At 36.4% G+C, this 21131-nt stretch overlaps 1 protein-coding gene across 1 annotated transcript in view; it reads left to right on the top strand.

The window, feature by feature from the left end:
• Positions 1–21131, top strand: part of LOC124238016 (collagen alpha-2(V) chain-like) — a 400620-nt gene that overhangs the window by 7054 nt on the left and 372435 nt on the right. Inside the window, exon 2 of the mRNA XM_046658382.1 lies at positions 14230–14333. The gene's annotated coding sequence lies outside the window, so the exon portion shown is untranslated. The remainder of the gene's footprint in view (positions 1–14229; positions 14334–21131) is intronic.

Raw genomic sequence — 21131 nt, 5'->3', positions numbered from 1 at the left:
AATCTATAAAACAAAAACCAGAAAACACTATAAAGCACCTGGCCTTAATACATACTTTATGCCAGTTATGTTCCCAAGAGATATTCTAGCTACTTATACCAAACTCTTTACTAAATTCTCCTTACTATATATAAAAAAGTAGTTACTTAGCTATACTTAGGAACCACCTGGGGTGCTTTAGAAAATAATGAAACCTAGTCCTGCCCCAGAAATTCTGATGTAATTTGTCTGTGGTGTCACCTAGGCATCATGTTTTAAAAATTGTTGCGAAATACACATAACGAAGTTTTTATTAGGGTCATTGTGTACATTCACAGTGTTGTGTAACCACCACTCTATTTCCAGAACGTTTTCGTCACCGCAAGAGGAAACCTTTTACCATTAAGCAGTCACTTCCTATCCCCCCATCACTACTAGTGTATAGAAATAAAACTGATTTTTGTGTGTTGATCTTGTATCCTGCAACTTTGCTGAATTTGTTTATTAGCTCTGGTAGTTTTTTGTTGTGTGTTCTTTAGGATTTTTTTTTTTTTTTAAAGATTTTATTTTTTCCTTTTTCTCCCCAAAGCCCCCCTGGTACATAGTTGTATATTCTTCGTTGTGGGTCCTTCTAGTTGTGGCATGTGGGACGCCGCCTCAGCATGGTTTGATGAGCAGTGTCATGTCCGCGCCCAGGATTCGAACCAACGAAACACTGGGCCGCCTGCAGCGGAGCGCGCGAACTTAACCACTCGGCCATGGGGCCAGCCCCAAGGATTTTTTATATATCAGATCATGTCATCTGTGAATAGATATTTACTACTTCTTTTCCAATTTGGATGCCTTTTATTTCTTTTCCTTGCCTAATTGATCTGGCTAGAACTTCCAGTACAATGCTGAATAGCAGTGGTGAAAGTGGACATCCGTGTCTTATTTCTGATCTTAGGGGGAAAGTTTTCAATCTTTCACTATTGAGTATGATGTTAGCTGTGCGTTTTTCACAAGTGCCCTTTATCATGTTGAGGAAATTCTCTTCTATTCCTAGTGTGCAGAGTGTCTTAATCATGCAAGGATGTTGGATTTTGTCAAATGACTTTTCTGTGTTAATTGAGATGATTTTGTGGGATTTTTCCCTTCATTCTATTAATGTAGTATATTAAATTCATTGATTCTCATATTTTGAAGCACCCTCGTTCATTTCTAGGATAAATCTCACTTGATTATAGTGTATAATCCTTTCAATATGCTGTTGGATTTGATTTGCTAGTATTTTGTTGAGGATTTTTGTACCTATAGTTCATAAGGAATATTAGTCTATAGTTTCATTTTCTGTGTATCTTTGGCTTTGATATTAGGGTAATGCTGGCCTAATATAATGAGTTAGAAATTGTTCCCTCATCTGTTTTTTTGGGGAGATTGTGAAGGATTGGTGTTAATTCTTTAATATTTGGTAGAATTCACCAGTGAAACCATCTGGCCCTGGACTTTTCTTTGCTGGGAGGTTTGTGATTGCTGATTCAATCTCTTTACTCCTTATAAGTCTGTTGGAATGTTTTATTTCTTCTTCAATCAGTTTTAGTAATTCATGAGTTTCTAGGAATTTGTCCACTTCATCTAGGTTATCTAATTTATTTGCTTATAACTCTTCATACTATTCTCTTATAATCCTTTTTGTTTCTTTAAAACTGGTAGAAATGTCCCCACTTTCATTTCTGGTCTTAGTTATTTGTATCATCTCTCTCTTTTTCTTAGTTTACCTAAAAGTTTGTCAATAAAACATTTTTTGATCTTTTCAAAGAATCAACTTTTGGTTTCATTGATTCTATTTTTCTATTTTTCTTATCTCCACTCTAATCTTTATTATTTCCTTTTTTGTCAATTAGCTTTGAGTTTAGTTTGCTCTTCTTTTTCTAGTTCCTTAAGGTGTAAAGTTAGGTTATTGATTTGAGATCTTTCTTTTTGGGCATCAGGGTTTTAAAAGCTTCCCAGGTGATTCTAAAATTGAAAGACTAGTTTAAAAATCCTCTTGTGTTTGGAAACTAGCTAGGCCTGGCTTACTGGTTCTTTCCTTCTGCACATTGGAAACATCTGAAGATAGTTTTGAATTTGAATTAGAGTGTCATTATGAATTTATGATGTGTTTTATTTTTTTAAAATATATTTTGTCACTAACCTGGTAGCAGTGAGTACTCTTGGCACCCAGATGTTGCTTCTAAATTCCATTTTCCACTAAAAGGAAACAAAGCTCCTTGTAGAAATGGCTGATTTTACTGGTCTGATAACACAGATGTACAAGACATTTTATCATACCAGAAAGCAAGAGAGCTATCAAAGACTCCTGGAGTTGAGTCAAACGGACTCAGGAACCAACTTGAAGAGGGTCTCACTGAGTTGAGACATTTTGAGTATTAAAAAGAATAATAATTGCAATGGATTGAAACATATATGTTATGCTTGAAGCTATGAATTCATAATGATACAAAGTCACTGGTCATCTTTGGAGGGCACTAGGAAATGAAGTTATTACTTCAAAAAACTTACTTAAAAAAAGAAATTAAGAATCAGGCATTTATTCTGCCTTTCCTATATGAATTGTACCTTGGGATAACCAAGTAGTTGAGAGAGGGAACTTTCTCTTCATATAAGTATTCTAAACAGTAGGTAAAGAGTTACTGAGAGAATTATAATGTCACCATTTTACAACCCGTACTGAGTTAACGCATTGTTAATGGCTGCTAACATCACAAAGGAACACCCAGACATTATGTGCCTCCTGTGAAGTCTCTAAATTAATTTTGAAGAAAATAGTATAAAAACTGACTGTGATCAAGTTTCTAGATCGCTTACCAATTTTCAAAAAATACAAGGGATAGAGAAAGATGATGATATTACAAGGATATGATTGGCAAAATCAGACTGAGGAACAATCTGTAAGGCAAACAACCTGATTTCCTTAGTAAATAAATTGCAAGGAAATTTAAAAAAGAGGAATGGTGGACCCGGGGCTTAAATGAATCTTAAGACGTGTCAACCAATTACAACACATGGACTTTAGTTTTTCCTGATTCAAACAACTATAAAAATATTATGAGTCGATCAAGGGTAAAATGGTGGAGTTGGGGTTTTTCTAGGAGAGGAGCTTATATCCAATAATAATAGTTTTATAAAACCAATAGTACAATGATCAATAGATATTTCATGGTGGAATATAAACTTCAGAGTATTTTCAAATTTGGTTAAACTATTGTTGCTTGAGAATCAGACTATGTACTGACCAAGGTGAAAAAATTAAATCAAATGGTAGGAGAATATTGCTTAGATTTTTCAGCCTAAGCAAAGTTCTGTAAGAAAAAGATTAACTCAGATAAAATTTAGCTCAACTGAAAGCTGAGAGGGAAAGATGGAAAAGCTGGATTCCTTACTCCAATTGGTTAGTGAGACAGGAGGGTCAGAAAGGCAGAAGATGAATATGTGGCAAGATTAGATTGGGTCAGACAACAAGGGTAGTATCACAGGTCTCTCTCAAGCCCATTCCTTTAAAAATGTTAGAGGTAAACCAGCTGGCTAAAATCAGATTATGGGTGATACCTCCTTATTAAAAACCACTGCAGTATTTCATCATAGTTAGGAATCATTTTCACATCTCTGGTGTTGGGATATGTCTTACAGTCAATGGCATCTGGTAATTGATGGCGCCTTAATTCACCGTCAATTGTCATTGTTTCCATAGGCTGGGTCCTGGTTGTTATTTCTACTGACATGACTTAATACCTACACACCCTTGATATTTTAGTCAACAGGCCATTTAGGGATGTTTCTCATTCAGTGACAAGGAAGTTTTTGTAATTAGTCAAGTCCCTTAAAAGTTACGTCTTTAACAATTTTTGTTGTTGTTCAGAACTTTTAAGTAAACTTGAGGCTTATCTGACACACATCTTAGGCCCTGCATTTCTCAGGAAGCCCCCATGCTTGCAAACTTCTCTCTCGTTTCTATATGCTTGATTTATGCTTAATCTGAGTTGCTTGACCTGAGTGAGGTTTGGACCTAATTCCTTTGGTTCTAGTTCTGCATTCTGGGAATATCTACCTTGTTCATTGTTCCCCATTGCCACATCTGAGATGGGCATTTGGGAGACTGCCCTTTAAGGGTGCTGTATATTTTCAGAAGTTCATTTCATGTTGGTATACATTCATTTAGGGACCCAGGGATTAACTACTGGTTGAACTATCATAGCTTCTTATTGAGCAGGCTTGAAGTTACTTTGAATGAATTCCATAAAAATGGAAGTCTTTTAGTCGGTTTGCTCTTGGTCATTTCCATGGTAAAGGAGTATGACACACTGAAGATGAATCGTCACATGTATAGTAATATTTCATAAATCTGTTATCTTGTTACTACTGCTATGTAACAAATTACCCCAAAACTTAGTGGTATAAAACAAACACAGTTTTTATTCACAATTTTTTGGGTCAGAAATTCAGGAAAGACTTGGCTGCACAGTTCTCACTTGGTGTCTCGCATGCAGCTGTAATCTTATGTTGGCTGGGCTGCAGTTTTCCAAACGCTTGACTCGACTGGACATCCAGAATGGTTGGCAATTGATGCTGACTGTTAGCTGCAAGCTTAGCTGGGGTTATCAACCAGAGCACCCAAATCTAGCCTCTTCAACATGGTTATCTCAGGGTAGCTGGAATTTTTACGTGGTGGCTGACAACCCTTAGAGAGAATGTCTCCAGAGAACCAAGCAGAAGCTTAATGGCCTTTTATGATATAGTGTCAAAAGTCATCAAAGTAGTCACAGTTCCATGTCAAAGTAATCACGGTTCTGGTCTATCGCGTGATCTTGGAAGTCATTACCCTCATCCTCACAACAAGAAAATGCTGAACCAACTGAAAATCAACAACTCTTATTAGATCCATCAAAGAATTGAGATCACAGGGAGTAACACCAGTAACACCAGCCCTGCTCCCAAAACTGGAGACAGGCAGATAGAATCACAGCTTATCCGAGCAGATGCCCAAGGGCAGAAGTTGCCACTGCTGGAGTCAGTGCTGGGGAAAGAAAACTTAAACTGTAATTGACGAATTACTGAAGGCTCAGCGTGAACAAGGCTGAGTTGAAAACTCCAAGGGACCCAGTCTCAGGAGTACCCCCACAGTTTTATGTGTTTACCTCCAGGAACCCTACCAGGTTCTCACAGTGAAGATGGGAGAAAAATTCCCCCATGCTTTCAGCAAGAGGACTGAAAAAGTAGCCATTTTGAAATATGCCCAGACTATTCTATTCTTCTTAAAAAGGGCTGCCTTTGACAGCTATTTTACCAGAGTCTAACTGACAGTGGGCAAGGGAAATACCCAACTCTACCCTCTCTAGCCTTCTTGTCTCACCTAAGGGGGAAAAATCTGAGAAGCATTTGTGAAAGTCACAGCCTTGGGGACTAGATTCACTGAAAGACTGAGACCTAATCATAGGACTGTAGAACACTTCCCCTTCCCCACTCTTTACCACCACATCAGTAGGGCTCCTGTATAATAACAGTGAAATACAAGTGAATACAAGTGAAAAAATTGCATGGCTGAGACCTTATGTAAGAAAAATTATGAGATAAAGAGGGGCATTACATAATGATAAAGAGCTCACTTCTCCAGGAAGACAACTATCCTTAATGTGTATGCGCCTAACAACAGAGACTCAAGATACGTGAGGCTGGGGGCCGGCCCCATGGCCGAGGGGTTGAGTTCATGCGCTCTGCTTCAGTGGTCTGGGGTTTCACTGGTTTGGATCCTGGGTGCGGACATGGCACCGCTCATCAGGCCATGCTGGGGTGGTGTCCCACATGCCACAACTAGAAGGACCCACAACTAAAACTATACAACTATGTGCCAGGGGGCTTTGGGGAGAAAAAGCAGGAAAAAAAAAAAAAGAAGATTGGCAACAGATGTTAGCTCAGGTGCCAATCTTTAAAAAAAAAGAAATGTGAGGCAAAAACTGACAGAACTGCAAAGAGAAATAGATGAATCCATTGTTAGAGTTGAAGACTTCAAAGCAGTCACAAGCCTGCCCAGTTTCAAGTGAAGGGGACATGGACTCACCTCTCAACAGGGGAAGCAGTTGGGGCAGGCCCAGGTGGCTCAACGGTTAAGTTCTCACGTTCTGCTTCTCGGAGGCCTGGGGTTCGCTGATTCAGATCCCAGGTGCCAACATGGCACCGCTTGGCAAAAGCCATGCTATGGTATGCATCCCACGTATAAAGTAGAGGAAGATGGACATGAATGTTAGCTCAGGGCCAGTCTTCCTCAATAAAGAGAGGAGGATTGGCAGTAGTTAGCTCAGGGCTAATCTTCCTCAAAAAAAAAAAAAAAAACCAGGGGAAGTGGTACCATCACATTGTAGAAGTGACTAGGATGGGAGACGTTGTAGCCATCTTTGGAAAATACAGTGTCTGAATCTACATCGTCACAGAGGAGGTCTTATTTTTTTCCAGAAGTTTTCCTCCCCATTATGGAATGTTCTGGTCTCACCAGCCTGTATGTTCCTGTTGAGGTTACTTTTTGTCAAGGCAATATACAGGTGTTGAGATTGTGTTATCAGAGCCTCTGCCAGCACTATAGCTGCCCCTCTGCTCTAGTCACTGCTGCTCTGTTGATGTTTTCTTGTCTCTCCATCCAATAGAGAAGAGTCTTCTGTTTTTTTAGAAATCCCCGACAGCATTATATGAGCTTGTAGCAATGCAATCTTTTCATTTCACTACACAAGCACTTTTGAAGGCTCAGTAGGTATGCTGTTAAGAACAGCTTGAAACGGTACTGGGAACCACTGTTCTCCTGACTCTCTGGCCCTAAAATCTTTATGGGTCCTGGAGATCTTTTCTCTCAGGTGCGGCAGAATTTCCTGTCAGTCTGGCTTTCTTTGTTCCGCACCCCTTCTTTTGAATCATTCCATTATGTGAGTATCTATATCTCAATATCCATTTGTAGATAGGAAGAAATTCCTTTCCTATGGGACTTAAGGGTTCCGTGCACATTGGGATATTTCTGGGCAATCAATATGTTCCCTGGACAGGAGATAGCGAGGTGGGTACAGTTCAGGGGTGAGGAATACACCTGACTACACTTACGCTTTAGCCCGTTTTACTTGTTTGAGAGCAACTTCAAATCAAATCTGTCAATGCCAGTTAAGAACATTGAAGACCGCATTGTGCAGAGTGTGGGTAAAAGATTAATGAAATCCTTTCTTATTCTACATAGGAATGTGACCTTAGTTAACGTTCCATCTCTGTTCTGTTAGAAACCAGATAAAGATAGAATGTCAACTGTGTTACAGGCAATATTGCCTTTGGTAAAATGACCCCTGATTGATAAATTGCATCTAGATGGGGAGGAGCTATAAAACTCCTGCCTCAGAGAGATTCCTCCAAGGCACAGATAATTGGGGAGGGCATCTGAACCAGGGAGCCAATCAGATTCTCCCACGTAGGAATGTGGGATACAGAAGCTGAAACTGAAGGCCACAAGAATTTGGATTCTAAAGTTGCAAGTTATGTTTCTTAAGGTGAGGTTATTTGTGAGTAGAAGAGAGATCAGGGAAGAATATCCTAATTCAGTAGGTCTGTGATGGACCATGTTTGTATATTGAAGTGAAGAATATTAATACTTTAGAAACATCACAAGAGGGGCTGGCCCTGTGGCCGAGTAAACTTTGCATGCTCCGCTTCAGTGGCCCAGGGTTTTGCTGGTTTGATTCCTGGGCGTAGGATTCCTACACACCGCTCATCAAACCATGCTGTGGCAGCGTCCCACATACAAAATAGAGGAAGATTGGCATGGATGTTAGCTCAGGGCCAATCTTTCTCATTAAAAAATAAATTAAAAAAATAAAGTACAAACGCAAACAGTGTTTACTTGTAAAGTGCAAACAATGTTTACTTATAAAATATTGTTTTAGTGATCATTTTATTGTACAAAACAGAAATGTCCTCAATTAATGTCCTTAATTGAAAAGGGGTTAGGGACAAGGAGTTCGGGAAATCTTATGGAATCAAATTGTAGGAAGTATAGCTGGGCTTGATGGAGACTTGGAACAGGAAAGCCCGAAGGAATAGGTTTTCTGTCTTTGTAACAGCATGGCCAGTCGCTACAGAAATGTAGGTTTAGCAATATATATTTTTAAAGATTGGCACCTGAGCTAACATCTGTTGCTAGTCTTTTTTTTTTCTTCTTTTCCCCAAAGCCCCCCAGTACATAGTTGTATATTCTAGTTGTAGGTCCTTCTGGTTGTGCTATGTGGGATGCCGCCTCACTGCGCCCAGGATCCGAGCCAGCAAAACCCTGGGCTGCTGAAGCAGAGCGTGTGAACTTCACCACTTGGCCATGGGGCTGGCCCCCCAGTTTAGCAATATTTGAATCAGTATAATTTATGGAAAAAGTCTTTTAAAGGAACAAAGAGATACTTTTATATTGTTAAAAGATACATTCCATTAAGAAGATATGAATCTTGAACATTTTTTGATTTAATAAAATACCTTCAAACTACAAAAAAAAGACTGATAGAAATTAAAGGTGAAATTGGCCATCACAAATCAACTTATTGAATGGACAAAGTAAACATATGTCAATGACACAATTAGCCATATTGGTCTAATTTACATACATAGCCACAGACATCATACTTTTTCCCCCAAGCACATACTGTAATAGTCACAAAAACAGACTATCATTTAGATCATAAAGACTATTTAAACAAATTCCCAAAAGCATACATCATGCAGGCCCTATTTACTGACCACAGTTCAATAAAATTAGAAATTAAAAACAAAATAATTTCCAAGAGAACAATAAAGGAAACAAAACCAAATTATCCATTTGGAAATTAAACATTTTTTTCCCCAAATAACTGAAGTTAAAATATAATCAAAATAAAACATAGCACTATTAGAAATAAAGGATGAGAGCACTAACTTACCAGAACTGCAAAGAAAGCAATATTCAGAGGAAAATTTATATCTTTAAATGGCATTTATTAGAAGCAAAAAGACTGAAAATTAATTAAGCTTTTATCTAAAGAGGCTAGAACAAGAATAACAAGATAAACCCACTTTAGAGTTCTTTCCATTATATTCCGCCAATGCTTTTTATTAATGGAAGGGAATATCATTCCTTTGTTTTTGTTGATCCTTAGTTTTTAATCCTAATATTTGGATAGATCTTTACGTTGCTTTTCTATCATACAGGGAAAGCTCTGCCTATGAGTTTTACTTATCTACAAAATATAAGAATTAAAGACAAGACTATAATATCTAACGTTACTGTGTCATGTAGCTAAGGAGTGGCTGTTAAGGGGCGGAAGGCTCTCGAGTGGAAAGATTCTAAGGCATTGTTAGGTCCCAGGAACTGCTTTGAAAGCTGGAGGAGAATAAAGGGAAACCATTGCTACCTTGCATGTTCCTGTAAAGAGCTGTTTTCTAGTGAGCGGGAACATCTGTGCATATTATGTTAAGAGAATGTCTTCGTTTACAAGATGATTTTTTACTATATTTCTTTGAGAATTTCTGTTTTTTCTCGAGAAGGCTGTGTGTGTTTCTCCCATGGTTTCACACATGTGAAGATTGAGGAACTGTTATTTGAATGTCACTCTGGGGATCGTTTATTCTTGGTGCTCTGTGACTTCATTTTTAAGAACAAATCAATATGGCACCCAATAATATATGACCCACAATAAGCTTTCTATTTTATTTTTAAATTTTTATATCAACCATTTTGAGCAAATAGACCCAATGCCGGAGTTTTTAGTTTTACCTGGACATCTAAGTGTCGCCTTGCAGTTGTCCCAGTCCTTCATTCCTTCACTTGACACTGCCCCTCCCCAGCACACACTGTATTACACTCTGCTGTGAAAGGGGCCTATGAGCCTAAATTTCTTCTTTCTTAAAATTCTTCGCCTTCCCTACAGTGCACACCTATCCTATCAGAACAGAAGATTAAAATATTAGGAAGAAGGTTTCACATCTCCTTGGACCCAGTCATCATCCTTTTTAATATTTATTTGTTAATTTTTTCCCCTGGAGATTTGGCCATGATTTACTGGTTGATTTTGATTTCAGGCCATTGTAATCTCAGATTACTTACTCAGGGTGAGGGATTGGAGGATCTGAGCTGCTAGATTATTCTCAGTTTGGGAAATAGATTATTTTCATATAAACTTGTAGACATTCATGTGGCAGAGGGATTATATCCACAAAGGGAAAAAAATGCATGATATGTTGAACAATGACTCCCCGTGATCTGTAGGCTGAAATCTGTGCTGCTTTGCCTGGCAGTAAAGGACTTCCACAAATTGTCCTGACTTGTCTTTCTAATGTATCTTCTTTTTCTCACCTCTATGAACTTCACTGTCGGTGAAGTCCCCCTGGCATTCCACGGAGATTCTAGACGTGTACCTTTATTTAATGTTACTTCTACCTGAAATGCCCTCTTGTTTTCATTCTGCATATCTAAATCCTTTCCAAGAGCCCCCAAACTCCTCAGTTCTCTTTCACGAACATTCTCAAGTATCTTCCTACTTTCCACTCAGGGCACTTAAAGTTTTCTTTACCACTCATTGCCATCTAATTATATAATACCTCATGAGTTATCTCACAAAAATCCTGGTTTTTTCTGTGTTTTGGTGTTAAGAGATGTATGCTCTTTGAGGGCAAGATAATATGTTGTTCTTGTAGATATCGTGCAATACTTCCTGCATTGTGGGTTCATAGTTACTATTTATTGGTTGATGATTTATTAATATGTAAAGTATCTGAGGACAGATCCTATGACTCCAAAGCTTTTAATAGTATTTGCATACCAGAGGTCCAAGCTGATGATGATGACTTCAGAACTATGTATGAAAATTATTTAAAAACAGAAATTATGACTGCAAAAATACAGATATACCATGTGGTGGCAGCAAAGGTACATCATTATTTTTTGCAGGTTTTGTATTATACTTCAGTCTACCAGAAATTATAATTATTCTACTGGCACATTGAAATATATTTTAAATGTCTAATAAGTAATCCTGGTGGAATATTATGGAGTGGGTATTTCTTAATATAAAGAAATTTAAAAAGATCTTTGGATCTTTAATTGTCTTTATTTACAAAAGCATCTTTTTAAATTCTAGAACTCCTCCATATCATTTTGGAATCAGATTCCTCTTCCCTCTGTCTTACCCCCTCTCTAGTATAAAAGTTTCATGAGCATTAGGAGCCGTTCTTTGACATTTGGGTTTTGAGACTGGTGTCATTGGTGGCTCACAACGTTTCATGCTGTGTACAATGTGCACCTATACAAACTCCAGCTGTTGATGGTACATGTAGTTCTCTTGCAGACAGTCTTCTTAGGCATGGTGCCCAAGTTTAATTTCATGTGTAAAGTCATACTTAAAGTATGTAAACTGAAACAGATGTTAGTACTCCGAGAATGCATTTGGTGCACGAAGGAACAGTTCCCTAGCCTCTTCCACCCCCACTTTATTTTGAAAGCCATTTTGAATACAAAAGGGCCTCTGGAGACCCATCTAGTGTCTTTGACCCTATTAGTGTGTAGCAATTTGTTCCTGGGAAACAGTTGCCCCAAACAAATGTTAGATTCTGCTTTAAACTCCTTCCTTAATAACCATATGGCTTTCTTTCCTTCCCTATAAGCTTTGTTTAACTAGTCTTTAATTAGGAAGCTATTTACTCTAATAATACAAGTTTTCTTAAAACTAAACTAGATCTTACTGATATCTTTTAAATAATAACTTTGAACTTTTGTTTTCCAAAAGACGAACAGTAATAAAGGCATATGTTTTTACAAAACCTATGTACCACTGCTGATTTATTCTCACTGCTGTGGTGCCAAATGTTAAAGTTCTATATTTGAAAGTCTTCCAGTATTTGGATTATGTTGGTGATAGTTTATAGAGTTCTAACCACATAATTAGTGCTTCCAGTAATTTTCAGAAAAAAAGATGAGTTATTAGAAGTAACGTCTAGCTACTTTCTTTTCTGTCTTCTTTCTTTCTTCTCTCCCTCTTTCTTTTTCTTTTTTCAAAGTACTTGTTAAGGGCCTACCTCAGGTACTCCCCTAGGCTCAAAAAGGATTAAGACACATCCTGGTCTTAAGGAATATTAAATATAATTTAAGAAAGAAGCACAAATTAAAAATCTCTGGCAGCACAGAAGAGCCAACCCATAATTCTGGGGAACTGAAGAGGACTTGGTAAAGGCGATAATATGGAGCTAGGTGTTGAATGATGGAGGGGAGTTCTCTGAGTGATGGAGTTTCTCTAGGCAGCGGAATGGAAAGAGCACTAGTGTGATGGGTTTGTGGAACATGAAGGACTCTAGTATGGTTTTCTTACAGACACATGGGAGGAGGAATAGATGAGAATAGAAAGAAAGGGTAAGACTAGATTTAGTCATGCCTAAGAGTTTGGAAATATAAATGAAAAATCTTTCTTTAATTAAAAATGAGTGGTTATAGTTTTAAAGTTTTGATACATGTTTTGATTTATGATAAAACTTTGATTTATGTTACATAAAGGTGATAATAGATGACCTTTTTTCTACATAGTAAAATTTTAGATATCATAATAGATGATGCTCTTAAAGTTAGTGAATTACCTTCTACATCAGTAAAATACAGCCGTTGACTAAAAATGTAGGCAATTGCATGTAATATTCACATAATTTTTGCTTTGTTACATAAACATAAAAAATCCTCTTTGAATATATTTATATTTAATCATTTAAGTCCACAGATATTTAGCTTCTAGATTAAGAAGCAAAGCTTTAGTGAAAAATGTATGTTATGCATTTTTGTAATTATAATATAGATGTATAATTATAATGCTGAATTGGTAATTGGTAATTTGGCCTTTATTAATGGCCAGCTTACTGTAACTGGATATTAAATGTAACAGAAATAATTTAATTATCTAGATAGTATTTTCTTCACAAAGTAAAACCAAGCTCAAAGTGTGTGTGGAGAAACTTAGGTTCAAAAAATAAATTTCGTGTTATTTTGTCTAGCTTTTAGACACTGATGGAAGTGTTTCAGTAGCTCTCTGTTTTTTAGATACATAATACTATTTTATGAAAATAAATTTTCCTACTTCTGGTTTTAGTATTTGTTTTATTCTCAAATCATACATCTTTTGGTCTTGACACTACGATCTCAGTTACATGGAAATACATGGTGTTATTTGTTGGGACACGTGGATGTTTTTAAAAATATTGTTGGAAGTTTGGCCTGGGAGTATTTGATACATCATTCTTCTATTAGGTCAGAAGAAAACATATTTCTAAATTAAGAGGGAAGCTTTCATATTGCTCTCTTCTATTTGATGCCTTACGTTGAACTCCCTCTTTATTTTTTTAGCCTAAATTGTAAATCTAAAACAAACAGATTCTTAGTGCTCTACTTGCCATTTTAAAGTTTCCATCAAACTGTGGTTAGGGAGTGGATAGAAAACTATTATGACATTCTTTAGGTTTTCTAGTCTGCTTGAGTGATTTCATAAATAAACAGTAAAGCTTTAGTAACTTCATTTATGAAAGCCACTTGAAAAAATAATTGGCTAATAATTTTGTCACAAGTAAATTCAATCTTATAAAGAGGTTATAAAGACTGTATTTTTATTTTTTACATTAAGATAATTCTATTTTTAGGAGGAAGTGAATGGTTGTTAAGGAATTAAGTGGTAGTTTTAATCTGAATTTTTGCAATTACTTTGCACCTCACCTCCTAGTTAGGAGTAGACTCTAACTCTCATTTCTAGGACTTCTCAGAGAAAATATTAAGGAGAAACTAAAGATAATTTTCTTGTTTCATTAATTCGTTACACAATACTGTAGAACAAGGCTAACTGAGCAATTAAACTTGTATTTCTGGCTGACTAGGATGCATATGTCCTAGCATTGAGTTGATTTATAAAAATCAATAAAATGTAAGGATATTTCTGTAATTCTGTGAGCAGAATCTGTCCTGTGCATTTTGTGAATGTAATTTTCTGCTGAAACAAATACCAATGACTTTCAGAAAGAAGTGTATCACTAAACAAGAATAAATGCCATGAAGTGAAAATTTTATAAACAAAACTTCAAATAAGGGAATGTATTTGTGCTGATTTTCAGGTAAATGACTACGGTAGTCGTAAAAATTAAACTTGTAAAGTACTCAGACCATGGACACCTTCAGTTATTTCACTTTCCTTTGATTGTTTCCAGGCTGGGTTTCTACAACCAAAGTCAAGAGGACCAGTTGAATAAATAATCCAGTTAATTACATCAAGACACCTGATAGATTCACAAATATTCCTGGATAACTCAGGGTAATGTGGTTAAATGATTATGTCATGATTTACCTGGAGTGCCTTTCATCACTACATGCCACTGTGGTTTAGGTCTACATGAGATTGAGGGAATAGTAGAGATGGTGACTGTCTCTTGTATGGCTTCTATCTGGTGTTTAGAAAGATAATCTAGAATAAAGCTGGTGGTAAAAAGATAAATTAGTATATATGAATCATGATTTTGTAGTAATTTTTTTTTTTCTGAGGAAGATTTGCCCTGAGCTACCATCCGTTGCCAATCTTCCTCTTTTTGCTTGAGGAAGATTGGCCCTGAGCTAACATCCAGGCCTGCCTTCCACTTTTTTTTATGTGGGTTAGCACCACGGCATGGCTGCTGATCAGTGGGGTAGGTCTGTGCCTGGGACCCAAACCCAGGCCACCAAAGCAGAGCACACCAAACTTAACCACTAGGCTTTGGGGCCAGTGACTGTAATTTTTGTCATATTCCAATATGTTTATTTATTTAAAACATTCTTATTTATTTATATTTTTGAGATATAATTGACATACAGTCACCGCTTGATATGGGGGTGGGGGATTCCAGGATCCGCATGGATACCAAAATCTGCAGATACTCAAGCCCCATGTATAAAATAGCGTACTATTTGCATATAACCTATGCACATCCTCCTATATATTTTGTCATCTCTAGATTACTTATAATACCTAACACAATGTAAATGTTATGTAAATAGTTGTTATACTGTATTGTTTGGGGAATAATGACATGGAAAAAAGGTCTGTACATGCTCAGTACAGATGCATGCATCGTGAGCCTTTTGATGCGTGGTTGGTTGAATCTGCAGATGTGGAACTTGTGGATACGGAGGACTGCCTCCGCCTGTATAACATTGTGTAGGTTTAAGATATACGTGTTGATTTGATGCAGTTATATGATATTCCACTTTAAAGAATAACTATTAAAGGTCACCATAGTCACTGAGTTTTATTCTCTGGGTTGCTTCCCTTTTTACGATTTATATCCTATGGTCTTCAGACCAGTATTAAGTATTAATACTCATGGAATTTTTTTTAACAAACAGCTTTATTGAGGTTTAACTGACAAAAGCTGTATATATTTAAGGTGCATAATTTGATGTTTTGATAGTCACATGTGTTTTTAAGAGTCTGATTTGAATGTAGTATACCAACTCTATTTACATAATAGTGCTGTCTATGCCCTTTCTTTCAACATCACACCATCTGAGAAGCAAAAAGCAAAAGTGTGCATATGTTCAGGCACTATAGTTTATAGTACAATGGGCAGGATATTAAGGTCTGTGAGACTGAATTAACTTACCATTAGCTTCAGCTTCACCTATAGCCTCTTATTTCAGGTAACTTAGTATTATTTTTACTCAGATTTGTATTCACTTACCTTTATCCTTTACTTAGAAAGAAGAATGGCCATCTGACTTGAAAGGGTCCCTTGTGCTAAATAATTGGCTAAATAATACAGCACAGTTTTTTACAACACGAGACATTAGAGTGGGTTTCATCTTGATCTGTAAATCAAGCACACGAATCTAGGTCAAGGGTAGCCAGGCAAATAGAACCAGTCAACCCAATTTTGGTTTGAATAGCCTTAAGTAATGGCTTCTACTTCTCACCATCAAAAATACTGCATCCATCCTCAGTGAAAGATCATTAAACTGCCATCACAAGATCTGGAGTTTAAGTTGCTATTACTGGAAAGGCAACCTTAATATTTTTCTTTTCCCAGAAAATGAAAAACAGAAAAACTCTCATTTCCTGACTACATGTCAACTGTTACAAATGTCTTAAAGCAAAGAAAATGGAGCCTGCATTTGTTCAGAACAACAGTGCTAGTAAAAAAGTGTTGTCTTGCTGTAATATTCCTGCAAGCTAATTTATTTGTTGCTTTAGAAAGAAATTCTGTTTTCATTAAAATTATGTCTCTGGGTAGGTGATTCATAAACAGAGGACCTGGAAATGGAATCAGTCTCTTGAGCCTATTTACATTCTTAATCATACACAGCTGCTGAGTTGATGGAAGATTTTGGATTTTTCAAAGGCAGAGTCTTATCGTTTGTGATTAAAATGTTCGATCATGGTCACATTAAAACAATGCCAAGTGAAATAATCGTAGAAAACTAAGTTTTGAGGAAGGTAGATATCACTTTCAATGCGTGGTGAACCTCTTTTAGGTATTTTGAACTCAGCTTTTAGCACATTTTAAAAACTTTTCCTTTGATACAGAACAGCTGTGGCTATGTTTTGAGTGATATAAACATTCTCCTCCACCCCCTCCTTATTCTTACACTTTCCAGGCTCAAGGCAAAGGATTTAAAAACTTTGCGTTTTCTTCGTATTATGCACTTCCTGCAACTATTTACCTTTTTAACTAGATAACACTTTATGAGAAAACTTTTACAGAGAGAGAGTTTAAACACCTACTTGAAGCAAATAACCCAAACATGGTTGAAAAACATTAACCATTTTCTTGAAAATTTAATACAATCTTAAAACATCTTCTTATAGTGTAGCCATTAACAAGTTTTCAAATGCATTTCCTTCTTGGACAGAACTTGGCCAACACAGACAGTATAAATTAGTACATAATCAGTAGATATTTGCGTTGAAGCAGGCAAGCCAATTAGAATTCTTTTCTCTTTGAGTTTATAGGAAGCGATCCTTCCAGTTTCTTCAACCACTGTAATTTACAGTTCCATCTTTCTTGCTTTTGTGATGATTTGTCTATGGGCTTTTTGTCTGAACAGTGTTAGGATCTTGGATCATCACTGATGAATTTCCCACACCTTAGAAGCTGTATTAACAAATTAATACTGTTTCCTGGCATCTTGTCTTTGAATAACATCATGTGCAAGTAGCTTTTAATATATAAGTAATCTAGTCTAAACCAATTTTCAAACAATTTTCCTGGTCTTAGGGTTAGAGGTCAGAGCTGGGTCAATCATGTTTAGCTACAGAACTTTTTCCTATAGAAATTTTCTTCTAAGACCTCAGGAAGCTCCTTTTTTGGTAGAGTTTGGGAGAGGGAAGAACTTGATTTTAGACTAAGGAGAAGTACAAGGATAAGATTATAATTTGTGGCAGGAAATATGCACTATAAAACTAACTTTTAGATTTTACCAATATATATATATTTTTTTGTTTATCTCTGCCCTATAAATATCACTTATGTAGGCAGTAATTCAATTTTTTTTTAAAGATTTTATTTTTTCCTTTTTCTCCCCAAAGCATCCCAGTACATAGCTGTATATTTTTAATTGTGGGTCCTGCTAGTTGTGGCATGTGGGATGCCACCTCAGCATGGCTTGATGAGTGGTGCCATGTCTGTGCCCAGGATCTGAACCAGCGAAACCCTGGGCTGCCGAAGCAGAGCGCACAAACTTAACCACTCGGCCATGTGGCCGGCCCCTATGCTTTTTTTTTTTTGTGAGGAAGATTTACCCTAAGATAACTTCTGCTGCCGATCTACCTCTTTTTATATGAGAGCCACCGCCACAGCATGGCCACTAACAGACAAATGGTATAGGTCTGTGCCCAGGAACCCAACCTGGGCCGCCAAAGCGGAATGCGCCAAACTTAAGCACTAGGCCACTGGAGCTGGCCCCACAATATCTGCTTTTTGATGGTCTTGGATGTTTCTGAACATAGTCAACTTTTAGTAGTGTCTGAGAAGGTATTATTTCAGAGATGGAGTCTACCACCTCTTCGTTTTACTTGAGAAATATATTGGTACCAAAAAATACAATACTTTAGAAGAAATAGATCTTAAATAGTATGAATTCTTGATTTTTAGAAGTATAGCATAAAAATTAAAATGAGATTGAAATAAAAATTGCCAATTTGCAACACATTATTGATGATGGATTTTCTGTTACTTTGAACTTATTATTCATTTATTAAAAGATTTAATGTTAGGATTTGTAAATGTGAAAATTAATTATTGTTTGTGAATATACTTTGATTTTAGCTGAAGTATGTTGTGTACATATTTTCCTTTAATCATTCTATGAAGTGGTTGCAAATACTCCAGGAAAAACTAAGCTATTCATACTCATTGCTTTGAAAAGAAGTAAGAATTTCAAATCATGCAACAGATAATTCATTAGTCCAAAAAATAGTTCCTACAGGATAACAAATGTTGACTAAGTTTTGGCAGTGGCTTTAGAAGTTGTCAGAAGAACCTTGAGACAACAGAGATTTTTGACTGAAATGTGTTATGATTCTATATTGGGTTCGTGCTTATAGATACCCATCTGATCCTACGTGCATTTTCCACTGTGAGTGTGAAATAAGTTGTGTGCAAGAGTTTGTCTTTTTTGATTTACCACAGTATTATGTTACATGCCTCTGCTTTGTATTTTTCTCCTAGTTCTTTTAGACCTGTATTGCCTGCGTGCCTCCCCAGTAGCCAACATGTAGAATGTTCTGTAGAGTGCAATAATCTTAAGCAAGTTCTGTGACACTCAACTCTGTTAAATTGCAAATGGATATCCCATGTCATTTTTTTTGTGTTTCTTTTTATCATTCAGTTAATCCTAATATTTTCCAGTTAGTAATAATTATATTGATAATAATGGCTAATACTTATAGAGAACCTCTTATATGCCAGCAAAGTACTTTCGCTAGATTATCTGATTGATTTCTCACAGCTACCCTATAAAGTAGATATAGTTAGTATTTTATAGGTGAGAAAACTGGGGCACACAAATATTAAATAATTCATCCAAAATCATGTAAGTAGCAGTTGGCAGAATCAATATTTGTATCCAGACAGTCTATTTTCAGAGCCCTTATTCAGCCTCTCTTAGGAAAAAATTAGAAGAATGTAAATATTTGGTAATGAAATTAGTGTGAATCACCTAAGTCTTATGCACAAAACATAAACAAGAAAAACAAGTGCAGTTGACTTAAAATAAATTAAAATATTTTTTAAAAAGGTAGAACACCCAAGTCCCACATTTGTTTTCTTAGAATTCCTTTTGAATAGAAAAGGCAGTACATGCTCATAAATGAAAAACCAGACATCTAACAAAAGTGTAAAGAATGCCCATAGTCCATCTGAGACACACTATTAATTATTAACAGAAATACTACATCTCTTTAGATACCTTATATGTATAGATTTTGCATATTACTGAATTTTTACAAAAATAGAACCTTACCACGTATGTATTATAATTTGCAATGTTTTCTCAAACAGTTCATTACATCAAAACACCTGCCAGACTCATAAGTATACTTGGATAACTCAGGATAATGTGGTTAATTGAATGTGTTAAGATTTACCTGGAGTGCCCTTCATTACTACCTGCCACTGTGGTTCTGTTCTACATGAGGTCAAGGGAATAGTACAGATGGTGATTATATCTTGTATGGCAGATAATTAGACAGATTTTTATTTCTTCTATACCTCTACTAATTAATTAGGTTGTTTCAACTTTGTACTAACATAGCAAAAAGCAGGATTAATTTACCAAAATATATATATACATACTTTTATATATTTATGTAAAAGTAAAAACTAGAATACCTCCAAACATCTGAAAAAGTAGAAAATATTATAAGATACCTAAAGTGTTAATTATAGCAAAGTTATAAATATTCCAAAAAACACCCCCACTATTTGGGGATATTTATTTTAGACCAAAGAGTTGTTTTGCCCAAATTATTGTGTCTACTAATTTGCTTTCAGTCTTACTTTTGAAGTTGTATACTACTCTTATGGAGCTTGTATCAATTAGACATAATTGTGGACAAGGAGGAAGAAATGGATTATATTATCCTTGGGACAATGGTTCTTAACCTTGCCTTCATACTGGTATTACCCGGAAAGCTTTAAAAATACTAATGCCAGAGATTCTGATTTAATTATTCTGGGCTATAGCCTGGGCAACATGTTTTTAAAATCTTCTTAGATACTGGTAATATTAAATATTTGTGAAATTGTGGAACAAATGAAAATCTCATACGTTGCAAGTGGGCAGGTAAAATGGTACAACTGCTTTGGAATACAGTTTGTTTCTTATAAAGAGCTACATACAGTTCTTACATGATTCAGCAATTCCACTTGTAGGTATTTATTTAGAGAATTGAAAATGGATGGCCACACAAAGACTTGTGCAAGAATATTCTTGGCAGCTTTATTCACCGTCAGCAAATAGTCATAGTAGCCCAAGTGTCCTTCAGTAGGAGAATGGTTAAACACATTGTAGTACATTCGTACAATGGAATTCTACTCAGCAATAGAAAAGATGAACTACTCAAGCATTCAGCAACATGAGTGATGGTAGGCAGGATCCTAGATGGCTCCCAAGATTTTTGCCCCTGTGTGTGTACACATTTCTGTATAATTCCCTTGAGTATGGGTGGAACCTGTGAGTATGATGAGATATCATTCATGTGATTCTTATGTTACATGGCAAAAGAGAGATCATTATGGGTGAACCTCACCTAAACAAATGAGTCCTTTAAAAGAAGAGAATTTTCTCTAGCCAGTTACAGGAAAAGAAATCAGAGAGACATGCTCCAGCTGACCTGGAAGAAAACAGACATTTGTGTTGTGAACTGCCTATGGGGGCCGTGTGGCAGGGAACCTGAGGTGGCCTGTAGGAGCTGAAAAGGATCTCCAGCCAACAACTAGCAGGAACAATAACGGCCTCAGTTCTACAATTACAAGAAAATGGATTCTGACAACAACTAGTGAGCTTAGAGCCCCAGATGAGAACTTGCAGCCCTAGCTGACAGCTTGATTTCAGCCAAGGAGACCCTGAGCAGAAAATCCAG

The sequence above is a fragment of the Equus quagga genome, chromosome 4 (genome assembly GCF_021613505.1).
Source record: "Equus quagga isolate Etosha38 chromosome 4, UCLA_HA_Equagga_1.0, whole genome shotgun sequence".
NCBI classification, from domain to species: Eukaryota; Metazoa; Chordata; class Mammalia; order Perissodactyla; family Equidae; genus Equus; species Equus quagga.
Note: the sequence above shows the minus strand (reverse complement) of the source record. Positions and strands in the feature narration are given on the sequence as shown.